Consider the following 26,260-nt stretch of genomic DNA (forward strand, 5'->3'; position numbering starts at 1 on the left):
GTAGAATGGTTGTAGGAATGGGTCATAGTTACTTAAAATATGTATGGTCATTTTGATTAAAGACTACCTTCAATCGATTACTGGTATGTCAAAGAGGTTATGTTTTTGTAGCCTGTAGATTGCTTTGGAATTTACTCAAACGAATTGTCCATCGTGGTAATAGGTGTTGTTAGCCGCAATAAACCATAAAGTTCGAGCAATCAATAATGTGTGCGACCGGTCAACGTACCGGAGGTCGAACAGAAGCAAGGGTTGAAAACGGACTTTACAAAAAAATGTACCACGAACAGTCAGGAGAATCGTCATTGTTACCAGATCATCTACCAAAAATGAGAGTACAGAATCGCCGTTTTGCAAAATGACCAGTCGAAATACTGGTCATTATCGATGATGCGAGGCCATTCGTACGGTCAGGATTGGCTACCGTCAAGTGTTCTGTAGAGCGTTCCGGGAATGTTTTCCCATTTTTCGCTAAATAACTTCAAAAACATTAATTGAAAAGCAGCCCACTTCCTGTCCTGACCGTAGTCGCCATGATGTTTCCTGTCTTGTGTGGCTTATGGGATAAATTTTCTTGCCGGTCGTCGTTAAGTTATTGGTAACTACTGCTGGTGTGTCCAGAGGCGCGTTCGAAGCTACTTGATGCTTGGATGGAAAGTAATTCATAATTCACCTTCACCGTTAGGAGCACACAGCGATCAGTATCCGTCAGATGGTGGCCATCGTCTCGTTTAGACTTTTTCTTTGTGGAACACGTCATTAGTTTAGCGACCGAACCTCATTACCGTTCATTGGGGTATAATATACTCTGTAAAATAACTTGCTTCGAATCTTACACTTAATTCGACCTAAACACATTTTTTCTAGTTGTAGTTCTCGTTCTAGTTGTATTTCGCGTAAATTCGCGTTCTAGTTGTATAAGAAATTATACTAACTTACTACACACATTAGTACCAAAATCAAAGGCGTATTAAACACTACGCAAACTATGGTCGATTGGGGCCCGGGGAAAAGAGTCACCTTCCTCACGAGTAAATATTTATTACGATCTTCTTGCGGTTGTGAATCCCTAAACCATCTTTCACGCACGATTTTTGTGAAGGGCCTACAATTTTGTGAATTTAGGGTATCTACATGTGTTAATACGTTAATAATCTAAATTCGAATAAAGCGATCATATTAGAACTACTCATGAACAACTTCATGAGAAGCAAGAACTATATATTAAATGTACAAATTGCTCCCTGTTTTTCCATTGCCAATAAATACAGAAGCACAAGATTCTACGATGTTGTCGTGAGAATTCCTAGGCCAAAACGCGTAATGCGGAAGTTTCAAATGAGCCAAACAACTAGAGATAGAGCTGAAGCGACAGAAAAAGGTGCGTCATTACAAGAAGCTATTATTTGTCTAACGCCTGAGACTAGCTCCGTTTGGTGGCAGCTTCACTACGTTCTTGGGTTCAACGTATGAAAGGTAATGTTTGGTGATCTTAACGACGACAAAAATGATGAGGCTGCTAACGAGAACCTCATGATATGAGATTACGAGCGCAATGGTAATAACACACATGAGACATAATTACGAATTCATGAATGAAAGAAGCACGGGTCGCCGTTCGTAACGTGAAGTAATATGTCTCTGTTTTTAGATTCCTTTATTAGTCGGCGCAAACCACATTGACGACGGTTTTAACAGTGTTATGGAACTTCGTCTTCAAAATTAGGTAAATTCCCACGCAAGAACGCAGTGTAGTTGTTGTCAATGACGATCTATTAGTACCTAATACTTTGATTACATCAATCCGAGCTTTTTTATACTGGCGCCTCCTGTACTTCTGCTCAAAAGGTAAGCATCAAGATTTGAAGTATAACCGAAATTCGAATTCTTCAAAACATAATTATTAGATCATAAAAGCATGTATTTTTTTGTTTATTTTTTACTTGTGAGACGCAACCGTAAAAGTAGTGTTAAAGCCGAATTTATCTACCCTGTATCATGTATACAAAGTTAACATAGTTTATCAGTTTTATGCATGGTCAAGGACAAACGTTATTTTTGGTGCAAAAATATCTGCTTACGATCTATTGCCTTTCTTTGCCTTACCATATTATTAGCAAAGTGCTTCACCTATTTATAATTCAATTGCCTCCCTTTTGTGTATTCTTCACATAGTTCTCTCTCCCTTGTCCGCTGTATCGTCCGCTCTCTCTCTCTCTATGTTTTGCTCTCTTTGCTTCTCTTCACTGAGCCACGATGCGCAGACGCTTCGGGTAGCGAGCACACGTTTGAAAACCGGTTTTTGTATATGTGTGCGACGTGGAACGCTTGGACTGCAGGGCGGCGTTGTGTATGTGACACGCTTGAAACGGTTAGTTGCAAGTGAGTGAATAGCGAGAGCGCTCGTCCGAATCAGTTGAGCTCTTAGCAGGAGAGCAAGCATCTGCTCCAGTGGCGCAATTGGTTAGCGCACGGTACTTATAAGACAGTAATCGTTGCTTGGCTATGAGCGATGCCGTGGTTGTGAGTTCGAGCCTCACCTGGAGCAGCGCTCTCGAATGCGCGCGATTCGTCGCCGCTACTCGGGGAAGCTTTTTTACTGAAAATTTAAACTTCAGGTGGTGTATTGTTTTCGTTGTATAAAACCTTCTAAGCGAAAGTGGCAATGTATGCCATTTATAGTCCTACATCATTCTGGCATTTCCTCAAATGTTAATTATTTTACGTTTTATTTTACGTTTTTTAGGCATATCGTCAAACTCAAGCGTCACCTGCAGCACTGTAATTGTCACTTAAAAAAGCAAAGGAAACAACATTTTAGAGAATTTCTCTCTCAAGGTCGATGTCATTGTCGCTTTGCTTATAGATGTGCCTCCCAACCACACATTAACACTCAGAGGTCGATGACGGTCGGGGTTTAATCTGTAAGTCCGGGGTCATTGGAGCAGAACACATGAGACTGAAATGGCGCTTGACGCTGACAATTGTTGGCATTGTATGTAAATGCGACGTCACCTGTGCGTCTTCACAGCTCCGCAATATGCGAGACAAAGCCGATGAATTCATTTGTTCTCGCCAACCGGAAAATCACAAGACATTTTGCGGCAGGCATCCAAGCATCGGACGAGAAACTCCTGCACGACATGTTAGCTTGCGACAAAAGGAAACCTCAAAAGAGTTTGAATTGCTCGGTAAAACAAGCACAGTTTAATCTATAAAACACATTTGAAAGGGCTAAAACACTTTGAAATTGCTGGCTAAAATATTTAAGTACAGAAAATTGTTGTGAAATTGCACAGGTTTATAAGAACAATGGTAGAACAATGGTTCATAATGGTAATCTAATTAAAAAGGCCTTTGACTAATGACTAGAAGCTCTATAGGATGTGTTTTGGTTGATTGAAAAACGCTTATATTTATAATTTTGGAAATATGCTGAAAAACAATTTTGAACGTAAAAAATTGTCGTTTGCTTTCAAAACAAAACTTCCAATTCTAAAAATTGAATGATTTAAATGAATAAAAAAATTCAATGTTGAACAACACAGTTCAACAGCTCAGAGTAAACAGCATCGCATGTTTTTGAGCTCACGAAAACTAAAAATGTTCCGATAAAAATTTCTACCTTTCGCTCTGCACGAAAAATACACAAATAAGTAACCGAACAATTTTATATGTCCCGCTGCTTGTATGCATCTATTACGTTACGAGCAAGTGCGTTAATCGCACGTGTGTGGTGTTATCATCCAATGAATGGGTGAGTTGAACCTAGCATCATTGCTATTTTCACTCACTTTTGAAGCCCCTTGTACGGGTCATGGATTTTCTAACTCCCACGATTATTAGTTAGCTGTGCAGGCAATATTTCTCTCTTTTTTCAACAGTTAGACCCTCTACACCGTGATGCTGCGACTCCAATCGAAAGTGGCTGTAATTAAATCTCCCTTTTGGTTTTGTATGCCGACACACAACATACGTATATTCGAATCTGTTGCAATGTTATTGTTTTTGTTGTTGTATATTTTCCTTATCGTGCGGAGCTCGGGAGACTGCTGTCTTCACTAGTTGTGGGAATGATAGAGAGGCCATTCTATATGGTGCTACTTTCCAAGGATTGATGAAAGCGACGAGTCTGCATTGTAAGTTGAATGACTTGCTACTGTGTCTGAAAGTTTGCAATTTCATTCCGTATGCTCCGACATGAGTTCAACACCCTCGCCTTAACTATTATCGGAAGCATCTCCCTACCCAATTGGCGGAGTTCTGAACACAGCAATGTGAATTTTGATCGATTTTTTCGACTTATAACGCCGCGAAGAAGTCGGCATAGGAAATCCAGGTTGAAAATAAGCGGATATCTTCCGGTATTGAAGTCAGACTGGTCAATAATGTTCCCACAATTATTATATTCACTTTACTCAGGTACAACCCGTTGATTCAGAACTCCTACGCATCGAACAGATCGTCAAAAATTCACAGGCAGTCATATAAAAACCATCAATCAGGGTCAATCGGTAATGCGCGGAGTTAAGTTGAGTTTTATCAATTAAGAAATTTCCTCCCTATCCTGGAGCAACACAAAAACTTCCGATTGTAAAAAGAGGGGATGTACCGTAAAAATATGTTTGATAATTTAATCAATTAATATTCACAGTGGGTTTTCTTATATTTAAGAGCATATTGTAGTTAAAAATCAACATGTAGCTGTAAAGGCGAACATATTAGAATTGCTATACTTTCCAACCGAATTGTATTGCTAGCGATGTTTTCGATTATTTTCTTAAGCTGTTCCAAAGAACAAAATTTCTACAAATAGCTTTTATAAAATAACTTTTTAAGTAAATAGTATTGCTTTTTAAGTATTTTCATTATAAATATACAATTTAAATATACTATCCTGATAACAATTTTGAAAAAAAAACAAAGAATGTTTGGTCACATATCAGCGTTGCTAAAAATGTTACTATCTAAAGACTTCAAGCCAAGACAAGACTTCAAGGTTTTTCATAATGGCTTAGGACAAAATAGCCAGAGGTTTCATGGATAATATTCTCTTCACTTGGTCAGATGAAACGGTACGTATCATCATCATAACATAGAAGCTACGCATTCCCATTTGGGAACATTGTGTGTCTTTTTCAATGAATTATGCATTAGAAGATGACTGTGTTAAGCAGGTGCTGTGTTATTATTTCTCCGTATTACACTTAATCCTCGCTGGAATAATGAAAAAGTCACCAAAGTAGGGATGTGTCCAGCAGTGACTTTCGAAGCGTGACACTGTCCGAGTGCAGTCTTCCATAAAATGCCACCACCCATGCGGACGGGCGCCAAAGGCGATGTAATGACAAACAGAGCAGGAATGCTTGCCGCCATCGCTGTGAGAGGTGTGCAACATTAAAAACTACGATGCGCAACGACTGTGCACAACCTACACCGTGTACTAATGCGCAGTAGATAGACTAAAGCAGCCATCTCCGAGTTCGACGCACTTCTGTGGCGCGTTTTGTGGCGATAAAGCGATGAGGATCGAGCGATAAATTGGCGAATAATATCAGCAAACCCTCTACATGGCTAAAGCGAAGTGTAAAATAGTTTGCTTCGTACCAGTCATCGAGGAGGGAGTTGGAGCAAAGGGCTACGTGTGTCGTCACTTTCAAAACGGCAACGGCTGTTTGATAAATTACGAAGGTGCGCAAACGGTGCAACAGTAAAAGAATGAGCAACAGTGGGTGGTGAGGTAGGAACATGGGAATAAACCGCAACGCAACCGAATGCACATTTTGCGCGTCGAATCAAAGAAGAGAAAACGATGCACCGACACGTCATGCGTTATGCCATAGTATTTAAGAGCATCGCGAAATCACTTTGCTTTAATTGCGTCAACATAGTGCGCTATGGTCAGACATGTCCTCATAACGACGTGAAAAAACAATTTTTTTATTTGGTTCGCTAGTATTTTTATTTCTCTACGAACGAGCAAACAATTTTATATTGTAAAGTTAATAATCAGGGATGCATGGCTGCCGTTAGAAAACTATTTATAGTATCAATAAGACAAGATCAATGATAGAAATAATCGCAAAGGTATAACAAGCTAGGTGATTGTTAGTGCTGTTGTACTTAATATTTTCGCCAGCCTGCAGATTTCATGAATAATATCTAATTGTCACATGCCACTTGCACATCGCTTACGGTAGCAATCACGTTATTTGTAGGTGCATGCAATAGACTAAATAAATGTATTCTAGATGAAATAAGTGATTGGTTTGAAACATATTTTCAAAGTGAAATTGTCTATTAGTTACAGTAGTTCGTGCAATAAATATGACTGAGCGTTTTCCAGTGACGAACGACGGTGCATCGCTGACAAGACCTCGGTAAAAGCCCCTGTAGACGCTGTAACCACCGATTTCAGTCACGCGTATCACGAGGTTTTTGTTTTTGTTTTTCACATTTTCTAGTCAATCAGCGTCCGCACGTCACCGCATAATGCGCAATGGCGTCGCTGGCTTGTGCGTGTGCCGATGGCGTTGCAGACTAGTGCGTGTGCATGGATTGGTTGTAATTTTTCTGTGATACGCCTTGGATGCACCTTTGAGTACTTTTTAGAGACCTGTATTGGTCCGAATCACTGAGTCGTCGCGATATGCATGACTTTTTCTCTGACAAGGCCGCTGTAGTTTTGCCGTTACCATACATATTAAACAAATTATTATTCACAGATTCACAGATCTCCAGCACCCATAGTGGAAAGTTTAGTTTAGTTTAGTGTTTATTAATTGATGGACTAGTAAGCCCTCTCGAGTCAAATTTATTTATATTTATTTATATTATTATTTATTTATTATTTATCAAATTTATTTATTTATTTTATCGAGTCATTCATATATAGTTATTGTTGGACGCATTCCGAACACTTAAAAGTGATGTCAGTTCCGTTATCGTCATTCCAGGCTCATAGATATCGTTAGCTGAATTTAGTAGACGGCGCATACAAAGAAGGGGGTTGCCGTCTATGGTTTCCACCCATAGTAGAAAGAGTAAAATAGGCCCAAGCAATTGCATTTGAAACGCTTAATTTTGTGTAGTTGTAGTTGAATATATGAGATCCACATAAAGGATATGATAAGGTATCGATAGGATGACGATTAACCAAGAAGCTAAAATAAGAAGTTTGTGATCACTAATATTCAAACTGGTAAAACATAAAATGCAATAGATTTGTTTAAACATAGTATAGCGACTGTAATATTCTCTTATGAGCATATTTTCACTTTCGTATAGCAATTTGAGTCAAGGATAAATTTAAATATGATAAATTATATTGTTTTTCCAGAATGCAGTAATAAATTAATCATAGAAAAAAATATGAAAGAGAACATATTGTTTGTTAGATTATTGAAATATGTCGTTCGATGTGAACAGAATGAAATTAAGTCTCATCCCCTGAATTTAAATTTACCCCCGCTCTTGTTTCCTGACGTTGGTCGGAAACTAGGCCGGAAGCTCAAAATAAATAATAACAATAAAAATACAATTGTACACGTGCCAATGATTTTATGTATCGTTTTCACGTTGAACGTGGTGCGGTTCTGGGAGCTAGAGGGATAAACCGTCTATAATGGATGTCCTGGGTTGCTGTTAGCAGATGAACAAACGAACGACTGGTTCATAACAATGGTCAATGGGGAGTATACATACGACTAAAAAAGAGTTACCAATCTTGCGGAGCATATGATAGCTTGATCATTTCATTTGATTTTCCTTCTCGCAGTCCTCATTTTTACAAGTGAAATGTTTCATATTTCATTCATTCAACAGATTTGAACTGAGTATGGTTCACTGTAATTATGTTTTTTTTTTTTACTTTTCTTGTCATGTGATCACACCCTTGACCACACGCTCGCATTCATTTGCCACGAAATCAACGTAACGTTTATTTTGTGTGTTTTTCATCTGAACTGTACTGTGAATTTTGCAGCACATCATGAGAGATTAATGTTTTTACACGGTTTTTGCGAACAAAATTTGATTAAACAAGTCACTTACAGCACTGACATGGTAGATGGTTAAAAATGATGCATGTTACTGAGAGGGTGATTGTTTTCACATTACATTAAGTTATTTTTTAATTAACATGTATAAAACAGACATCAAAGTCTTTGTTTCAAACAAAGATTGATTAAACTGTTTCAATCTATATGTCAGGCAAAATATATAACTGAATCCTATAAAAAAACTGCCCCGATTTCAAAGATTCTGCACGGCTTCATATACAGCATGGAAAAAATAAAACCTTTATCTGTTTGTTCGTGAACATGACGGATGAGGTATTTTGGAAACTGTGAAAATGTAAGCTATTTATTTTATTTCGGTAAGTTCGCGAAATATCACACCGACCGCATGAAGTTTCAGTGTCTTTAACTAAAACAAAGCATATTACTTTAAGCTACAGATTCATGCTACTGTAACAAGGTGTGCTCAATTGGCGTTTGAATTTTTCAAGCCCTCCCGTAACGAAAAAACGAAGGGCCGTCGATTCCTCCGCCAGGCCGGAACGAACGGAGCGATCGTCAATTATTGCGCGATGCTTGTAGCTGGTTGATCTTCTTTCTACGTAGAAAGTTGAGGAAAAAAGAATTTTCTGGTGTGATCTACCATATCAAGCCTTTACGGCAACCAAATCGCGACATGCAGTGAGCCCCATCATGCGCTTAAGTGTTTCACGCTCGTTCGTGTCGCGTTCAACTGTGAAGAAATGAGGAACCGTTAAAGGAAGCATGTTTGGAGTTCAAGATATCTTCTTGCGGAACGAACGCACAGTACAGAAAAAGCAATGATAGTAAAGAGCCTATCCATATGAAATAGAGCCGATTTTTAATGACTATACATGAGTCCAAGGAGTGCATATCTGGAGTGCATCGATGACCAGCCGCTGGTCGCTTGAACGAAATTCATGTTTGAGGCTTTGCCATTGGTTCCACTGTTGCGCTTGCATTCATGCGTCTCCAATGTTGGAACCATGTTAAATGTTCTAGGTAGTTGTTTGTTTAGCCAGCTCACGTTTGTTATACGTAATTATTTAATACAATCGATTTTTGTATCAATAAAATCAGTTTCATTAACGATGACTCCAGACGTTTAAGTTCTTCTAAATGACAACCAACTCTTTTCAATGTGAGCTAGAGAAATCTAGTATGAAATAAACTAACGTTGGTTTCATTTTTTTATATGATCGGGCCAAACGATTGTACTAATTATGGTCGATTATAACGATAATTTACCTAATTTCGTTACATTAAACAGTTCATAGTTATACATTATTATAAATATTCAAAACAAAAAGCAATTGTTAAACTACTAAATATAACGAAATATAATATTGGATTTTAATTTTTTATTATTCTAAGTAGTACTTGGTAGTGGTACCATCTACAATACGTTTCTATTCGATTATTTACATATTTCCAATTAATTCTAAAAGATTGCACTTCTTGTTCTAAATACATCTTCCTATTTCCTTGTTTTTCTGTTGTTTCCAGTTAGCTTTATTTGTAATTTACATAATATGATTTGCTCAAATCTTTTGATAGCTATCTGCACGCAAGACTAGTTTTTAAATCAAAAATAAAATAAGTAAATCATGGGACATAATGTGAATACAGCGTTCTATTTCCTTTTTTTCTGTTGAAATCATTGAACACTATTTTTAATATACATCGTTTGATTTTATCAGATTGTATAATTCGCTGTGCTCAAGAAATAAGTTCCGCGCCAATAAAATTTACGTGAAAATTTTTAGAATAAAGTAAACAAATTAACAGTGTTCCAATGGCAGAAGCTTGGGAATCTAGAAGCAGCAACACGGGGTTGATTTGTTGTACCCCTAAACCAAGCGACGCTGTGATCGTCTACAACAAAACAATAATCACAGGTAAATATTTCGATAAAATAAACATTTTTTAAAAATAGCACTGGTCGCAGCCGTATGGTTCAGAAGAATGTTTAAAACAGTTCTGGCGGCATGGCTGTTTAGTTGATTAGACGCTCCGAAAAATCCCTAAAACATCGACACAAACGTGGAAACCCGTTAAGGAATCTCTTACACACACATTTGTGTCCACGACAAGAAGCATGCATTGCCATGGATTTCACACCAGTAGTAACACCAGTTTAAGAAATAAGCAAATCCATACGAAATGTTTCGTTTCATCCCTAAATACTCGAGCCTTTAGTACTCTTATATTTATATCCATCCATCCGCGATAGTGCTTTAATTTAATATTCTTTGAACATGGTCTTTGTAGATCAAGCCTCTCGAAGCATTGGAGAATAGTAGCTGCCTGCAGCTTGAATTACCTGCTTGAAGAGTCATTAAATGCTCGGTTGTGTGGCGCGATGTGCGGGTGAACTCAATGAAAAAAGAAAAATATTGTTTTCCATTACACTTCAATAGACCGACGTCTAACGATCCCTTCATCTTGTGATCGAGAAATGTTTCGACTAGAATGCTGAAAGGTAAAGAACAGTCCAGTCAATCTGTCATTACATCAAATCTCCTTCAGTCTCGAAGCAGCTTTGTTTATTCTGCAAGGTTCTGCTATTCGGTTTATGGATCAGTTAGCAGCCCCAGTTACGTACAAATAATTGAACTGGATTGGAGCTGCGTAAAAAATTTACTTACAGCTTTCGTTTGAAATTTGCCGAAAACCTAGGAAAAACATATTCATACAGACAAACAGACAGGCAGAGGATACTGACAATATTTATTTTGTGAAGAATGCTAAAAAATCGAATGAGATAATTGACTTGACAATTATTCTCGTAATTCAATGATTGTATAAGGCGAATTACAACAGGTTGACTCTTATATTATTGGCAATACGATTGAAAATATTAATGGTAAAATTGAATGATTCAATCTAACGTATACTTTCAATAAATATGACCTCAAAGTTGGAACTAAAAGAAAGATGAAACTTAACTAAAGCATTATTAAAATGACAACGTTAGCTCTACCGGAGAATCCCGACTATAACCAAACAAACTCATCCAAAAGCAAAAACTTGGAGGAAATAAATATCGTGACACGCTTGAATCGGCACCGAAACATGAGACTTGGTCCTCGGCTGTCGTGCTAGAAAAGCTGCCTTTACTCCCTGAAAGGGAAGAAATGTTTTACCTTGAAACGTTGGCATCTTAAGCTGGGGGCTTACTATCAAACATATCATCACGAACGCACACGGGAATCGTGTAATGAGCAGGGCATTATTAGCGTCACTGACTGCGCACATAACTAATGAGGTGATTAAATGCGAGCACTTTTGAGAAATCGTCAACGGTCGGTCTCGGTGCAGGTTATTAACCACAGACGGTCTGCAGGACAAGTGGACAAACTTTGGAAAGCAGTTCTATATGACTGATCCTGCAAAACAGAAAGTAGGCAGCTTTATGTTTAGCTAGAACGCACAACGCATTGATAATCTATACAATGTACAAAATCATATCATTTGAATACCTACTAGCTGTATTGGTGAAAGAATTGTTTATTTATTCGCAGATGCGGTCGTATAAAGTCCCACACTGTGAACGAAATGCTTGAACAATCCACAAACAATATCTACATCTTTCGCAGACGCAGTTTTTTCCACCTCGATGCCACACTATCACATTGACCCCCTATTCATTTGAAAACAAGCATCAGGTGGGTAGGTGGGTAAGACACCTATCGTTTGCCAAATGTCCCACCGTCCACTTAAGGGCATATCCATTCTAAAATTGCGTGAAATTATCTATGCAAATTGTATTCGCGCTTTCAGAGGGTTATGACTATGATTTGAAGTGCACCGCTAACAGCAAGTGCATTGCGGCAGCTGCTCGATAACGTTCACTTATTGCGTTTCGCTCCATGCTCCGTCTCGTGATGCTCGCTTGCTTTTGCGTTCGACACGTCGTTTTCTTCTCTGATTGTGATTATGATGGCGATGATGCGTCTCTGACATTGTCAGGCTTTCATTGCTCCCGCCAACTCTACACGCATCATGCACGTTTAATGCTCTTCTGCATTTACTCATTGCTTTCTTGTTTCGCTTGCTATCTCAAACCACCACCAATTATTTTCTATTTCTCTACTGTTTACACTCTATGAATGTATTGTGTGCAACATCGCTAGTACGCTTACCGTCGACTACCATTGGTTTACTGAAATTGTTTGGTTTTTATTTGCTCATTTCATGTCTACCACTACTGTGCATTAGCCCTGCAATCTTCACACTCTGTGAAGCCGTCTATTAATGTATGTTTTGTATCTCGATTTACACTTATTTGTTGAGTCTGAAAAATGTATCGAATAGTAAGTACATAACCTATTAACCAGTACGTGACATATATTTAAGGATAATTTTTCTTTATTCAAGTCTTAGTATACGACCAATATGTGAGGCTCGATGAGTTGATATAAAACTTAGATCATAGAAATGGTTCAGATTTCAGTTAGTAAAAACTAACTATTATAACAGCAAAGACATTCATCTTATTTCAACAAAATTAAATGATGAGAACCAACCACAACTGTGAATTTTGACCATCCAATGTCATTGTCATCAACAAACCATGCGTTCTTACCTGGTACGGTAGAGTGCACCGACCGACAATGAAGAATATATTTATTCGTTATCATAAAATTTATTACATCAATTTTGTCTCTTGTGTATCTTATTTCCTTTTTTCAGGAAACGAGTGAAGAATGAAATCCGTTCATGACTTTCCATCGTTGTCAGTCGACGGGACACCGTGACGGAAGTTGGAGAAAAGGAACGTAAAAAGTAGCTTACGGCGCTTGACTCATCGTAACGCTCTCGTTCGACACAATCGCGTTTCAGTTTCTAGACCATTTACACTTCATGAATATTTATTCGTCCGGTCTGTGAGTTTCTTGAGCAAAGACACGATTGCTGAAACATCCACGACTTTGCAAAGAATATTTTCAAACGTTAAAAAAGACCAACCAGGCGGCAATTCTTGGGCAATGTCAACTGAGCAATTGCTTCGTTTAACAGAGATAGATTATGATAGTACATTATTCGAATCTAGTCAAATGATTTTCTACAACAGGTTGTGCGTAAAATTTCAAATAATGCATGCTGTATTCTTCAAATGCTAAATACTATATACGTTAAATTTGAAAACTTGCTTAGAAGTTAAGAAATATATTTCTATGTAAAGTTATGCCCAGGCGCCCTATTAAGGGTTTTCACGTTGTTTCAGTGCTATTATGTGTAATCCAGGTTCGGATTGCTCTTGATTTAATTTATGCGACATACTTTATGCATTTCTACAACAATAGAAAGCATTGAAAATAAAGAAAAATAAATACAAATGTGTTATCGATCATTCGTTTAGAATAAAAGTGCTCTTAATTGAAAGTTATGGTTTTAAGGCGAATTTTTTTTTCTATTTTAATCAATATTTAAACAATATAGATTTATAACAATTTTATGTTCTCATAATAAAGGTTTAAAAATATTTACATTCCGTAATGTAGGCACTTAACGTATCTTTTGACCAATAAATGGCCTTCTTCTAAGTAACCCTCTTTTAATTACCGCGCATAAATGCATTACCGACACACATGCATGCAGCTGTTGTATACATTGGATGGTCATCAACATGGTGTTTTTTGGAAGAGAACTGCTACGTAGGAAAAAATGAAACAAGTAAGACGCAACACACGTGTTCGGTCATGTTACGTTTGTGCATTATTGGCTAGAACTCGAGCTAGCTATCAATTCAAAAACAATGAACCAACTAGCATAGGCTGTTTTAAGATTTTTTACCCGTAGAAAGCAGAAGCGAGGCGGTGTACATTTTTCAACATGTTTCCATGCCATCGGTGGCTGCGCTTGGTGCATTCTTGGATACGCACAATGCATCATCCTTGATAACCAAGAAGTGAGGTGTAACAGACAAACGGCAACTTTGGCGTGCTACGGCGAGCTGGTTGGCCAACCTGGAGGGCAGTTTATTCTGCAAGTACATTTTTATCATGTTGTAGTCTACAATTGAGGCGAGGCGATTATGACATAGTTCAATGAATTACTGAACATAGGTATAAAGGGTCAATATGCAGAAAAAACAAAGAATCTAACCAAGCGTATCAATTTGTACAGCCTATCTTACTTAACAAGTGCTACGCTCTAATGCTATATACACAACAACCTTGACAGATGGCTGGTCCGGTGGTTCTGCTTTTAAAAAACAAATGTCTAGACTTAAGCATGTGCTGCCAGAGTTTGAAAATAAACCAATTTTACAATGGTTATCACACAATCAAGACTCGTACATGTTGTAATTCTTCATCTTCTTTGGCACAACAACCACTGTCGTGCTAGGCTCGTCTTTACAACTAATGGGTTTTTTAGGGCGCTTTAGTCTATATCAGTGATTCAATACAATTGTGCCCTAGAGAAACAAAAGTTAAAGACAAATAGTATCACTGAATTTAATGGATATTGCTCAATTGATTTTAGTATACAATACAGATTCAACAACATATAAATTCAACAATCAATCAATCAATCACTACTGTAGTGAATGTATGTAGAGGTTCATTTTAAAGGGAGTTTATATATTCCAGACTAGTGATGTGCTGTATGGAGCGCACCCACGACTCCGATCCGACTCCGATTATTGTTGGTTCGATTCCGACTCCGGCAAAATAGAACCACTAGATCTACCCGGAGTTGAAGTCGTCCGGAGTCGTCCGGAGTCGCCCGGAATCGGAGTCGCCCGGAGTCGTTCGGAGTCGTCCAGAGTCGACGACTCCGAACGACTCCGAACGACTCCGAACAACTCCGGACGACTCCGACTCCGGGCGACTCCAAACGACTCCGGACGATTCCGACTCCGGGCGACTCCGAACGACTCCGAACGACTCCGACAACTCCGGACGACTCCCAACGACTCCGAACGACTCCGGACGACTCCAACTCCGGGCGACTCCGGACGACTCCGAACGACTTCGACGACTCCAAACGACTCCAAACGACTCCGAACGACTCTGAACGAATCCGACTCCGGGCGACTCCAGACGACTCCGAACGACTCCGAACGACTCCGAACGACTCCGAACGACTCCGGACGACTCCGGATATTGCAGCACGGACCTACCTTCCGGAGTCGATTCTGAATTTATCGGAGTCGGAACGGAGTCGACTCTGGATTTTTGACAACTTTACCCATCACTATTCCAGACACAGAGCTGTAAAACAAAATATCGTTGGTATTTAAAAGCTTTAGAGAGCGCATAAAAGGCTTTATGGATCAGCTATCAAACCTGCAAGGGGCAACTGTCATCGAATTGATCTCGAACGCATACCAAACTATCAATGCACCCATACCAATCTTGGAACTGATCCCATACTGGTTCTGGAATTGATTGCGATTAGTCTTGATTCCACGGAACGATTTACACTTGTAAACTCTAGTCGAAATCACCGTTTCTTATGGCAACGGAAGTCGAGCAGAGGTCGGTGATTTTTTTCTTGCAATTTTTGTCATCCGATGTATGTTGAATGGCACGAATCTTTGCTTGTAATCTTTTGAAATGTTTTGGGTTCCCTGCGTATGAGAGAATATACGTCTAAAATTTTTTGTGATTTCCATAGGTAGAAACAAGCGTTATTGTGATAACGTTCATAAAAGTGCCATTTTAAAATCCTTTTTTTAACGAAACAATCGCCATCAAACAATCGTATTGTGGAAAATTACCAATTGCATATCGATCATGTAACTATTCCCGAATTCGTATTCCATGCTCGTCCTGCAAGATATCCTGCGCCAATTCCTATCTAGGAACTATCCATCCATCCAACTATCGCCATCAAACAATCGTATTGTGGAAAATTACCAATTGCATATCGATCATGTAACTATTCCCGAATTCGTATCCCATGCTCGTCCTGCAAGATATCCTGCGCCAATTCCTATCTAGGAACTATCCATGTATCCATACCACCGACGAACCGACGAGACACTTCGAACAAAAGGAGTTTCACAAGTTGTCCCCATCGAAAATACGTTAGACACTAACGCCATCTCTACAATGATTCGCTTACTACTTAGACACTAGCGAAAAACTGATGGACCTTCTTTTTGTTTTCTTCCTCAAATTTCAACGCAGATTGTTTTATCCACTTCTCAAATCTTTTGTTGTCATTTGGAAACCTATAAAATGATATTCCTGCGAGTTTTGTCCAATTATTCTCACAAAATCTGGAATCACACTTCCTTTGCAATTTGTTTTTGGAAAAGTTGTTTACATCTAAGCAGCCGCAAACAGATCGCATTTTGACAGAACTTCTGTCACAGAAGTGATCACCGGAATAGCAAAAAACAGTGCTTTCGTGTGGTACTTTTTAGTAACTGAAGTGTCCCGTTGGTTCGTCAGTGCCCATACTGCCTGAAACTGATTTCTTTTTAAATCTGACGCAAAAACAGTGCCTGTATCAGTAATAGAACTATCTAGTCCAGTGATTCTCTTCCTGTTACTTTATTTGTCGCACGAACTTTTTCGGAGGATGTTAAAAATCATGAATGTTTTATCTGACTTATTTGTGCACTATAAAAAATGTGATGCCGCGATATCGAAATTACAGTGGCGTCCGCCTAAAGTTTCGTTCTTTTCTTGCTTGTCAAAAACTATAACTCTCAAAAATAAGTCGGCGTTGCATTTTCCATAACCAAAGCGGTTATGGTTCTGTTGTATGGATGTAAGATAAGACCCGGGTCTATGTAAATGTTGCGGGAACATTTGTTGCCAAATCGTATTTACGAACTGTCAACCTCATGTTGCGGGAACAAATCTTTTAGTTGCAAGTGAAACAAATCGATTCACATTTATTTGTTGCTGGAACATTTTCGGACGCGTTTGCATATCTTAATAAATACAAAATAATTTAAACTTGTAAAATTACATAAGTCTTAAAACACGTTTTGTCTCTCTGAATCTTCAACGTAGATTGGCTTTTATTTTTTATTTTTTGACTGTTCATATGACATTTTATGTCAAGGTTGTTAGAGTGAGACGGTAATTCTTTACACGGTACTTAAACTAAAGGTATGATCTCTGCCAAGGTGGCCATATTATAAAGATGGGATTTTGTATATTCTACAAACTTTATTTTAAATCAATTTTGTGAACAAATCTGTACGCAGTTTTGAAATAAATGGGAAAATCCAGAAATGTTTCCATCATAAAAATGTCGCTACAACATGTTGGGACGACAACATAGACCCGGGCCTAAGCAAAAGAACATTCGATCAACTACTGAAAAGTAATGTAGCATCAGCTTTTGCTAGAATTTTATTAAAGAAACAAAGAGATGAGCTCAAACAAAGCTGTAATGAAATAAAGAATATGAAAAATATATTGTTTTTTATGATGACACTGTTGAACAACCAGTTTGGATGCTAAACCAATTTTCCATTGCGATGGATAAATAAATCCCACAGCAAAGACATGGGTGCTTGTACTTGTTACACTATTTTATGACTGTTCACGTGTCACAGAACATGTTCTGCGGTACAAGGCTCGGTATAACGATCGTCGATGTAGAACAAGCTGAACATCGTTGGCAGAAGGTAAGACTCATCTATTAGATTCACTTTCGATTTTGTTTTAACAAATATGAAATGAAATCGTTAAGCTCTATACCATTAGGCAGCATGAGAGCATGTTAAGTTTTTTTTATTATCACTTTAGCCATTACACCACAACTTATGTCGAGCTTTACTTGGCAAATGAGTGATTTATGCTGCTCATAGAACTACCTCCGCAAGTCAGTGAGACTCGTACAAAAGTATATTTAACCTGTTAGAGATGACTGATACTAACCCTTTACATTAAAACGCTCAGTGAAACCCATGCGAAATTGTCTCTGAAAGATGCTGAAGAGTGTTCTAAGGCTATGACTACATAAAAAAGAGCATGATCGTAAAACTAAACTCTCTTTCGTGCTGCTGCCGACAAAGCCACCACACGCTGGGAACGTGGATCAAAAGAAAGACCCGTCCCAAGCGTCGATCCGACAACGACATAAAAATCCTTTCCTGGATCCTTTCTCGTCTGCTTCGGATGCATTAAGCAATAGCCCGAGGAAGTCCTTACCATGAGGCATCGTATAGCCAAGTAAAGATGGAAAAACGATTAAGCACCTCCAAACAGCGGCCCGTCCAAATCCATTTCGCAGAGCCATGACTTAGGCAACCCCATGACAGACTGTGACGACCCCATCGTTCACGGTCGTATGTGCCCTCAGGATAGAGAACCATTGAAACTGAAAAGAATTAATATGATGGTCGCTTATTCGCCTGTTCATTTTCAGGCACTTTCGTTTGCTCGCGATCTGGAGACCGAATGATGACCGAAAATGTGTGTCTCTCTTCTTCTCAAAGTCCTGAGCGTGTAGCGGGTGCGTCGCAAAATCACCAGATGACCGATGGCCATGACACATCCACGATTTTGAGTTATTTTATTCAAGGTATAGACCGGACCCCGGTCCCCGACGCTTGGTGCGGCTCTCATTCGCAACGCATCGTGACAGATCGCTTTAGTTGAATTGTTCACCTTACGAATACCTGCATAGCATGCGTGCACAGCAAGAACGGAGAGAGATTTATTGGTATATAATTAAGATGATTGATAAAAAGGTGAAAATATTTATGGCACGTACCGGCATCAGCCCGATCACTAATCACAGCGTCCGGAATCGAAACGCACCATGTTTTGTCGTATTTCTCCATGTTATGAGGCTCGAGGTGGTGTTTGCTGGGACATATGGTTGAATACACGCATTTCATAGTTTTGAGAGCATGCTGTCATCCATCAATAATGAATTTTCGTTTCCTTTCGTTCGACTAAAAATCCAATTATACGTTCATGTTTACAGTAACATTGCTTCAAGTGATTTAGTTTCCATTCCTCGCGCCCTTCATTGACCAGCGATGGATGTCACTCATGAATGACATCAATAATGTCTTCCAAGGGTTCAACGCACGTCATCGCCCTACTTCAAGTTAGTTTGAGTTTCTACGAATATTGCGTGGCAAATAGAACAGTAATCGCTTAGCTGTCACTGAGAGCCTTTAAATGTAGCCTCCATGTCAGTACGTGCACATAGATAACGTGCTTATGTTTGTTGCAAGTTGTTCTATTACATTACATTAGTAGATTCTAATAATAATTGCACGAAATCTTAAGATTAAATTTCAAATAGTTCAGCTATTGATATTAGAAATAAAATGGCAAGAAGTAAATGAAAAAGGCGAATCGTTTAAATGATTAAATGAGTAAATGATAAAAGCGAAAAGGTTCATAATGGTCGATTAAAACTGTAATCCTTTCTAGTTACATTGTGCGTAGCAAGTTAATTAATCTAATCGATTAGGACACAGTACAGATGAGATTCGCCTTGCAGATGAACTTAGGCATCGGTACCCTAGATAGCTTATTGTACATTATTTAAAAAAAAACATGTCAATGGTCTATTAGCTTGTACGTGGCTATGTGATGTGTCATTATTTTATAAATGCCCACTATTGGTCCAAAGTTGAGTAGCCAATCCACGAGCAGCTTTTTTGTCACCCTGCCAAGCCAATTTGTAAAGTACATTCCCTCTTTAACGGTAGTCGATCCTTCTTTTCTGGAACAATGTGACAAATAACTTCTCGGAAGGAATTTCTACAACAGAATGTTGTTCAGCTATTTTGCTTTACTTTGTATAAAAAAAAACGCTCCATCTTTTAGCCGTAAATGCGACGATTATTTTTTCAGTGGTCATTTGTTTGAATCCTATTGGCCCATTCAAACAAAGCGTGTGACAAAGAAAAAAGTTGCTGTGATCCAAAACGACATAGTATTAACAATGGATTTCTTCTTTCTATGTATGTTAAAGTAGGCTGGTAACATAATGACACAGCCAGAGAGCTTCTGATGTGCATCGATGATTTTTAGAAGCCCCGAGGATTGGTTCCCTACCGAAACAGATTGTGTTTCAACAAGCCCAACCCAGGTCGGTTGTCTATTTTGGCGTGATTGTAAACCGCTAGTGATGCCGGTGTGTGATGTCGATAGACTTCATAATACGTACCCCTCTGGCATCTAAATCCGGTCTCTTACATAGTGCCTACAAGCAGCAGCAACTGCTGCTGTTGGCAAGGATCCGACCAGTTGCGCGTACAATGCAATTCCACTCATCCTAACGTGTGCCTCGAAACGATTGACAAACCCTCAGGCAGGATTCGACAACAACAACAACCTAGCTAATCCCCTGTGCTAGATTCATACCCTAACTAGAATGGTCTGCAAAATATCCAGACCCAGTCCTGATGAGCATGATGATGAAACATAAAATAATCATATATTTACCGCCTCTTTGGGCCACGCTCTTTTATGCTTCCCTGAACTTCACTATATGGCGCCGAAGAGTATAAAACTATTTTCAAAATCAGGAAGGGCAAACAACGGGTGGAAGGATATCGACACTCATCACTCGACAACGGTAGCACTTCAATTTTCTAAAATATTATCGAACCGTGAACTAATAGAAATATTTGTTGAATCTTCCTCTCTTTTATCGTTCTTTCTTTTTCTCACTTCTGCTTTCAGTGATTGATGCAACCGCCATTCTAACAACAGTAAATCGAACTGATGCGCAAAGGATCAGTTGTGTCGAAGGATGAGCTGGTAGCAGGAGGCGATTGCAGGGATTATTAGCATTTTTGTTCTACCTTTCCTCTTAACCTTCTCTCGAACCTCACTTCTTTCGCAATCCTCAACCTTTTCGAGCATCTTTCCTGCAACTTCTTATTACTGAAAATGAAGGGTCCATTTTGTACGTTCCATTGTTGTGCACTGTGTTGAGAAATATTCTGACCATGGTGATTATTGAAAACTTGCACATAATTTCTCATGCTATCGACTGCTCAGCAATACCCCATACATTCATAAGAGTGAAGAAAATAGAATGTATGCCCAAACCAAACAATATTAGTATGAAAAACATCTCATATAATATGTGGCAACACACAACTTTACTTTGTATTAAAATCTAAATACAATATAATTCTACCTTCTAGATCTATGTTACAATGATACAAACCAGTTCATACATTCATCTAAAAAGTAAAAAAAAAATAGGAGCACCAAAGCATGAAATATTTAGGTTTTAATGACGCTTACATTGCTGGCAGTCAATCAATGCTAAGGAACGAAAAATATGCTCCATCATGGACTCTCTGTGCAGCTGGTTGAAGTGGAGCAGGATGTTCTATTTTCATTTCAGATTTAATGCTGCCATACACAGGGCATGAAAAGGCGTTTTGATAGTGGTATGTTGATGCCAGGCACACCCGAATGTCATAATTATCGGTGGATCGATCTTTTATGTGAAATTATAGTTTAAACATTTTCTGGTGCGTCACAATAGATCGTTCTGGAAAGCAGATGGTTTTGTGATATATCCCATCTTACACCAATCCGAAAATAGACAGAGGGAAAAGTTATTGTCAATAAAGCTGGAAGGAGAGAGTGCTTACTTAAACTTGTGCCACATATGATGCAATCAAACTGTTTAAATACAGAGCTTTTTTCAAACTTATATTTTAAGCATTAAACTATATTGAAGGTTTGATGCCAGGAACTATTAAATAAACATACACAGATCAAAGAGAAGATTTCACATGACTTAATAGTATTGAATCCCAAAAAAATAATATTTAAAATAATATATCTAAATCAATATCAATTTTAGATCCTACCATTTAGAAATTAGATTTTAAGTTGGATTTAATAATTTGATGTATTTCTTCTTCTCAGACCTATGACGGGCATGTTGTTAAGTCGTACGAGTTGACGACTGTACCACCAAACTGGCCCATAAAAAATTAAGTATTTATACCTTATTAAATAATTTTCAATACTTCTTTATGTTTGATATTTGCTCACTTGCAAACAAAAATAATATAGTCATATGTGTTTCTAAATAAATAATATAGCAGCAGAGCGTTGATAATTATTTCGAAGCTTCATCTTTATCATCTATAACTCCTCCTTCTCTTACCCTCTGTAATTGTCGCTGTACACGCAACACGACTGTCCTTGCAGCAGGACTAATGTCGGTCTAACGACACATGCTTTCAACGGATTGCATTTGAAGTGAATGGTTTCTTCTGCTGAATAGATATGATACATCAACTGAAGCGTACAATTTGAGCCCCGAATTCAGGAGAAACCCAGGATTGAGTTAAAGGATGCAAAAAAAAATTGTTTCATCTACGACAAGAAACTCAATCCCGATTTCTATAGAGGTCTAAATCGACAACTTAACAATATGAGACATGAAATCCGATACACAATCTTTGAAAGGTCTTTGTCATCATTTGCTGCCTGGGTCTGCCATTTTCTATGAGAATAATCCTCCCACGAAGGAGAAAGCGAGAATTAAGCTATCTATAACGAGGAGATTCAGTGTGCCAGATGTTGTGACAATGCCAACCCATGGCAGATTTTCCCATCTATTTTCATTGCATCACTTCCAATGCTATCGGTTTTCTTTCTATCCCGTTGAATATACCAAACAGCTATAAACATCGGAAACTCTTATGTGATCGTGTAAAATGAACAAAATGGCCACTACATTCTATGAAATATTAAACCGGTCTGTCACGTAAATGCGCCATACTTTAATCCTTTCTGTAAAAAGGTGCAATTAACGACCGGGAGAGTACTTTATTTCCCTCAGTGCTGTGATTCTTCTTGAAGCTAATGTTAAACGCCGTTTCCTCTATTCCAGCCTGTGTATGGCCTTTCCCATGAATATAAGCCTCATACCGGAAACGGCTGTACAATCAAAAGTTTTCAAGAGGGTAATTTGAATAACAAAAGTTGTCAAATAAAAAAAAAATGATTGCTACTCATAAACAGGGTGCAAAATGGATTCTCGTGCACCCAACTGTTAGGGGCTGACATCGGTGTCAAACAAAGCAGAAAAAATGTATGATCCTGAAGAATGTAGATGGTTAGAAGTGTTCCAGCTCGACAAAATAAGTAAAGGGTCATATAAAAACTATTTTTTCATAACGTACCAAGTCAATACGGTGTAAGGGAGTGAAGTTTGCTAATTTTGCAAAAAAATTAAAAACCTAATTATAAAACTGCTTTGTAAATCGTGAAACGCATTCAATATGTTATATAAATTACAAGTATAAATTTATTTACACAGTTTTGTATGCTTCACTGCTTAATTTGAATCAATCAAAATTAATCAATGAACTCAAATAATATGGCCTTTGATATTAAAGTTGCAAGGCTCAAGCCATCAAACGAAAACGAAAAAATATTAATAGTCGTTAAACAAACCACAGCACTACTCATCTCGATTTGATATTCGAGCATGCCCTGAAATTATAAAGGCACATGTTACAGGAAAAATCAAGCAAAGACACTTCTGGCAAAAAGGACAAGAAACATAAAGTGGCACGGCAACGTTGGCCAGAAATCATCCAAGAGGATAGCCAAAAACGAAAACGACATCTTGTGGGCGTTTCCTAATTTATTTTCATGTTCACTTTTGGAATCTAGATGCAGACCGCGATGTTTCGTGGAAAAGGTAATATATTGCTGATTTATTTTCTAATTCAGGCACAACTTAGTAAATACTATCACAATCATATCATGTCTAGATGAAATGTTCTCATTCGTTAGACGTTAGGAGGCGAAAATATACTTCATTGTCTTGAAGTTATTCAATTTTTGAGAGTCCATATTTATTTTTAGAGGCGTTGAGAAATTTAAACGACAACGCATGACGAAAAGTTAAATGTAGTTTTGTTTTGTATATACAGTTTCAGTCCAAAGCATAAAGTGAAGCTGATATTCTTTTGCAATCGCTAGCTATTAAGAAAATACATATAATGTTATAAATTACTATAATGATAAAATATCTTATGTTATGATCGCATCTTGTCAGGGACAAAAAGTTTCCTTACTTTGTACGTCACGAACTGATTTTGGAGATTATAGCTCAATAATAATGTTCACAATTGATCTGCATAAAAGCGCTTTGAATTTAGAGCATTAAAGTAAATGAAATTGTAAAATAAACCCGCAAAATGCTACGAGGGATTACACATTGAAATACTGCACTTACAAGTACTTGCAATGGATTGAGAAATCACTTCCGTGCAATGGTTGGCTGACTATCGTCACCTAGAAGTACTCATCGCAAGCTATAAAGTGACGGTCGAGGAACCAAAACGTTGAACTAAGCTAAAAACTGTGAATAGGTATCGTTAGAAAGCGAATCACCCTTCTTCTAAAAACCACCGTCACGGTTTACCCACTCGTTGACGTCCACCCAAACCATCATCACGGTGGTCATTTCAGGTTTCGAATGAAACCGAACAATCTGAAATGCGTACCTATACGGCAACTGTGCAATTGTACTCGTATTGTCTTTTTCCAGACCAGTGCTTTTGTTTTCCTTTGACCATCTCAGCCCGTCAACTGTTGTAGGATCGTTTTCTAGTCCACATTTTCTAAGGCTTTGAATCTACACAATACCACGTGGGTGAACGATGGTGATGGAAAACTAGGGGCACTTGACTTTGCTTTTGTTTTTAAGAGAAAAAAACAATGATACACAAAACACCGAGTGATAAACCTGGTTTTAATTACCAAACGCTGGTGTCTTTACGACTGTCCACAATCTGCTTGCCATTGCTTCTACATGCTGGTTTGGGGTAGCGTCAAAATAGCTTAAATTTTTATGGATTCAAAGAGTTGTTTTTAAAAGCATCGTCGTTTTGATTCGTATCGTTTATTTTGATATTTTACCTTTGTTGCCGTGCAGAAGAAATGTTTTGTCCCTAAATTATGCCACAAATACAAATGTACTTGGAAGGCATCATCATGGATCAAATTAATTATTGATTTCTGAAAAAAGTATCAATCATGTCAGTAGTATATTCCATACATGCAGTTTTAAAAAAACATATAAATTAGGTAAATCATGCTGAAATTCATTTTCATGTATTTGTTGATTGGTAACAATATCGGATTTAGATTGTTACTTGGTTGGAAGCTATACAATGATTGCTTTGTGGATATGCTATAAAAGCAAATAATGATCATTTTATAAATAACATATTTATTTTCAGAGTGAATTGTCTAATTAGATAACAAAAAATAGAAAATTTATACAAAATCCATTGATCTCAATTTAGTATACAACATACTATTGCCACATTTTGTTTGTAAGACAATACAGATAATACGATATTTTATGGCATCATTTCTTACAAAGGGTAATTAGAACTAGTTTATCATTTTGAACCTTTTTGATGCTTGTATTTAATACTTTGATCTGCTGCAAGCCACATCATTGCAACAAGAATACAAATAACACGACGTCGACTGATCGTGCAAAATAACGTTTTGCAATAAATAATAAATGGATACTACTGTCATCTTTAAAATTGCCATGACCCATTTGAAGCAGTTGCTTTACCTTTCTGACTTTGTCGTGTCTTTTTTATGTTTCAGGAACCGCTCCTTTCAGAAAAAAAAACTTAAGCCACCAAATCTCATCAGACAGAACACCGATGTCCAATTGAAAGATCAAAGTGGCGCCGCTAAGCGCAGGCGCTAAGAAATATTTCGAGATTTTTAAAAGTTTTTTTTGGGATCTTAAGGAATCAACAACAATAGGCAAACGCCGAAGGCAGGTAGGCAGTCCCTTCGGTACATATGTCAAAGACAACTTGTCCCTAAGTTGACAATCAAAGTCAGGTGCATGAACGAAAGTGTCGTTTGTTGCCTTTCAAACGTCTCCTTGATTCTTTCCTTGCTTCATTTATCATCATTATGAACAGTTTTCTTTTTGTATATTTCGGGCGACCAATCCGGGCATGATGAGTGTTACATCTAAAATTTGTAAGAAAATTATTAGAAATTTGTGTTTCATATTATTCAAATGTAACTAAAATCTAGATGACAATCCGTCAATTCGAATGATTTTACGATGCATTTTGCAATCATTTACTGAGTTGTCCATTCGAAAAAGTCATAATTATATGAAACAAATATAGCTAATTGAAATATGCTTTTTATTTCCATGACTCAGTACTACCCAAAGGTACACCGCTTGCATTGATCCCGACCAATAATTTCCGACAAACAATATTGTCGATCCTTGTCTTA

The 26,260-nt window shown here is 37.9% G+C and overlaps 1 non-coding gene across 1 annotated transcript; it reads left to right on the forward strand.

Annotated features, from left to right (window-relative positions):
* The first annotated feature begins 2,445 nt into the window (after positions 1–2,445).
* Trnai-uau (transfer RNA isoleucine (anticodon UAU)) lies at positions 2,446–2,548 on the forward strand. The gene is made up of 2 exons: positions 2,446–2,483; positions 2,513–2,548. It is a non-coding gene; the product is annotated as a tRNA-Ile (tRNA).
* Positions 2,549–26,260: the final 23,712 nt, after the last annotated feature.

This window comes from Anopheles coluzzii, chromosome 2 (assembly GCF_943734685.1).
Source record: "Anopheles coluzzii chromosome 2, AcolN3, whole genome shotgun sequence".
In the NCBI taxonomy this organism is placed as follows: Eukaryota; Metazoa; Arthropoda; class Insecta; order Diptera; family Culicidae; genus Anopheles; species Anopheles coluzzii.